The sequence below is a fragment of the Vollenhovia emeryi genome, unplaced genomic scaffold (genome assembly GCF_000949405.1).
Source record: "Vollenhovia emeryi isolate VEMERY1.0 unplaced genomic scaffold, V.emery_V1.0 DF940079.1, whole genome shotgun sequence".
NCBI classification, from domain to species: Eukaryota; Metazoa; Arthropoda; class Insecta; order Hymenoptera; family Formicidae; genus Vollenhovia; species Vollenhovia emeryi.
This window is the reverse complement of record NW_011966287.1, coordinates 19,839-23,756: the sequence shown is the minus strand read 5'-3', so window position 1 is coordinate 23,756 and position 3,918 is coordinate 19,839.

Below are 3,918 nucleotides of genomic sequence, written 5' to 3'. Positions count from 1 at the left end.
AAATTTCTAATTTGCACACTTTTTTTATATTGTATCAATGTTGAAGGTGCAGTAATAAATGTTCAAATGTATTCGAAATTGTCACATACTATCACATACTGCCCCATGCCTGTCACATACTGCCCCATGTATGGGGTAGTATGTGACAAATGGGGTACTATGTGACAGTAACTATTTCTCAATTGTTTGCAAAGATTAAAATTTGGAAAAATTACTAACTGTTCCTTGTTGAAAGGGGAACTTAATCAACTCATAAGAATTTGAATATTCCTTTACACCAAAAAAGAAGGAGCGGAAAAACAAAATCTGTCGCAATGTGCCCCACCTTCCCCTACTTACAGCGATGAGTGTTCCGTTTCCAAGTGGTTCTTTACGTACCTACGGGTATCGGCAAGATTTTTCCTGTAGATATAAAAGTCGCAATACATGCAATCTACACGAAACCAATCAGCTAAATCGTTTTCTACATAGAAATGATCAAAATACCAACGATCTTCCCCATAAGTATGTTCCATATTTACTTCCGTATGTTTGTTTAGGTGAGTTGTGTATATGAAGATATACGGCATAAATTATTCTTGTAATAAGTCAAATTCTTTTCAGTCGAGTGATTGATATAGGTAGTAAACTTATTGGGCAATGGTTTAGAGTTATTTTCATTGCCAAATTCCAATCCATAAGAGAGTCTGTGGTCGATAAGGATGCTGTAAGACTGTATTCAAGTACATTATAATTTTAAAAAATTAGGAAATAGACATGTTCTTGTGATTTTACTTATAATTTATATTATTTCATGTTTATATTTAATTATCATTTAATAATATTTATAGTTATTTTCAATTCATAGATGAATGCTTTATATGATGCGAGATTGATTATATAATTAAGTAAAATAGTGGAAATGTTTATTTCAAAGATGTATAAATGCAAAGTGAATAGTTACTCGTCAGGGTCTTCTTAAAGTTGCGCTCCTTTTGCAGGTAAATTCATATCTGGATTATCTTGACATTTCCTTTCTGCAGGTGGATTCGGTAATTCATCCACAAATTTCTCAATAGTATCATCGTCAATATAACGGCTTGATTCCATAAGTGGAACCTGAATGCTACATTGATAATTTAAATGATTAAGAAAGGAAGAAATTCCAATTATTCACGCTACTTGGGGGGTAAAAACTAATGTCTTTAGGGCAAAGACTGTTTACCGTTCTTATTCGAACGAAAAGAAAATTAAAAGCGTCTAAACTCACACATTGCATACACTTTTGCCCGACAATTTGAATGTAAAAATCTTTTAATTAATTACTAATTATGTTGACTTAAATTTATCAATAGCATGTTGAACGAGGTACTGGTAAATTTGAGACAACGAAAGTAGTAGAAACTCGATTATCTGGATTTCAGTTATCCGGATGTTCGATTAATAAGTTATTAGGTTAATTAAATTAGACATTCTATGTGACACTTTACGTTTTCCATAAAGATTATGTCGTATTCATGCACGAGATTGTATTTTATTACATATAGTTTGTCATGGATTATCCAAACTTTTCCAAAATAATTAAGATATTTACAATTATAATGATACAGTTAAATGTTGTTAATTATTACAAGGAATTAACATGCATATGTCTTTTTGTAGTATATTTCACCTAATATTCAGAGAACCGGTTCAATACATATTTCGATAACATTTAAAATAACTACAAAATAGATGGAATTGCAATTTCGATCATAATACCGATACTTGAGATGTATATGTTTAAATGCCTAGATGAACACCAGATATACCACATTTTTTGTAGATATTAAGAATCCAAATAACAATTCTGGTGTGCAAATTTTGATCTTCTTGTGCATGAAAACTTGTATAATATTTGCCTGAGTTTTTCTCTTATTATATGTTTAGTGTGTGCTTTTGCATGCAAGTGGTTAGCTCATATATTAACGTATACTTAATTCAGCGTGCAAACGTCTAACAACACACATACAAAAGTGGTTGAATAACGCAAACAATTCCTATCCCAGTGGGTTGTTATAATACTACACATTTGCCCGCAAAATGTTTTCTGGGTATTTTATTAGTATCAATTTTATATTTTTCAATATTTAACTTTTATACTTACTGCGAGGGTTCCATTTCCAAGTGGTTCTTTACATGCCCACGGATATCGTCAAGATTTTTCCTGTAGATATAAAAGTCGCAATACTTGCACTCTACACCGAACCATTTCACTAAATTTTTTTGTATATAGAAATGATCAAAATACCAACGATCTTCCCCGTAAGTATGTTCCATATTTACTTCCGTATGTTAATTGTTTAGGTGAGTATATAGAATATTGCAATAGTTATCATTGCCATATAGTATGATAACTATTATCGTGGACAGAAAACAATTGAAAACAAAATTTGCTTTTGAACACGTTGCCTTTTAAATATAAATACTGTTGTCGTATAACGTCACGGAGTGGCACCCTTAACAGTCCGTATAAATAATTTATGCGAGGTTCGTATTGTATGTAATGAATTTTTAAGTGCAATTCTATTTTGTTTAATGTTCTTTCTAAATTATCGCAAACCTTGTATTGTTCAAAACAGAATTGACAACATAATGTGAAATTATAATATTTCTGCTATTCAGACTCTATGATACTTTCGGACATCTCATGTGTTTTTATTAAGTGCTGTTTTAACTTCGGTGATTGTTGGAGAAAGATAGGGAGCAAAGTTGAACGCAGGAATAAAGGTATAGTCAAGTTCTTTTATAAAATCGAGAACAGAAAAAAACCGCGTCACGTGCGTTTCTTTCGCACGCGTTGCGCCGATAGGCATTTAAAGCCTCGCTAAGCTAGAGACAGCTGAGCGCACGTTTAAGAGTTCACGTGCTAAAGGAGACGAGCAATCTTCCTACAACTCACGGTACCCGTATGACTTTTCGGTCGAGTGCGCCGCCCGCGCAAATTCGGGGGTATATACAGGGTGTGTCCTAATACCCGTATGTCCCGTAGATGGTAGATAGACCGGGGCAAACTGAATAGAAATGTCCTATACCATTTTGCAAAATTCGCAATAGTTATCGAGAAATTAATTTTAATGTTTTAGCGAACGAGAGCGTAGAAGGCGGCAGGCCGGACTCGGCAGGCGACGGTGGGGCATTATCTATTAATAGCGAGAGGTGGAGCGGCGCGCCGAAAAAAGTTATCACGCAGCGAGCGGCGAGCTTTTTTGGTCAAACAACTTTTTTTCGGCGCGCCGCTCCACCTCTCGCTATTAGATGATGCCGCACCGTTGCCTGTGAGTCCGGCCTGCCGCCTTCTACGCTCTTATTTGCTCAGACATTAAAATTAATTTCTCGATAACTACTGCGAATTTTGCAAAATGGTATAGGACTTTTCTATTTAGTTTAGTCTATCTGCCATCGGTCTATCTACCATCTACGGGACATACGGGTATTAGGACACACCCTATAAATTAAAGCTTGCACTTTCAGCTTCAAAAACTAGTCACCAGATTTTTCCTCGAATGCATCTGCGCTGCTGTAGCTTTTAAAATGTAAGGACATGTTTTTACCTAAAAAATAACCAACTTTGGCCAGGTGCCCGGGCGTAGGAAATTTTTCCTCGCTAATTCTGCTCGAAGTATCAAAAAGTGTGTACTTTTCCCTTCAATTTAAAAAAAAGAGAAGTTACTGCGATTTTTTTTCGCCAAGTTATAGCATTTTGAAGTAACCCTTGTATTTTCGTTCATTATCGTCGACATCAGCGTAACCCAATGTGCACGTGGAGGTTGCCGTTCGGATTTTGCACATCGTGTGGCCCTGAAGAGGGCCAGTGGTGTATTAGAACATACTGGGATATGATGGGAAGAAGGCTGCGTGACTTGTAGGACCACACGATGTGCAAAATCCGAACGGCAA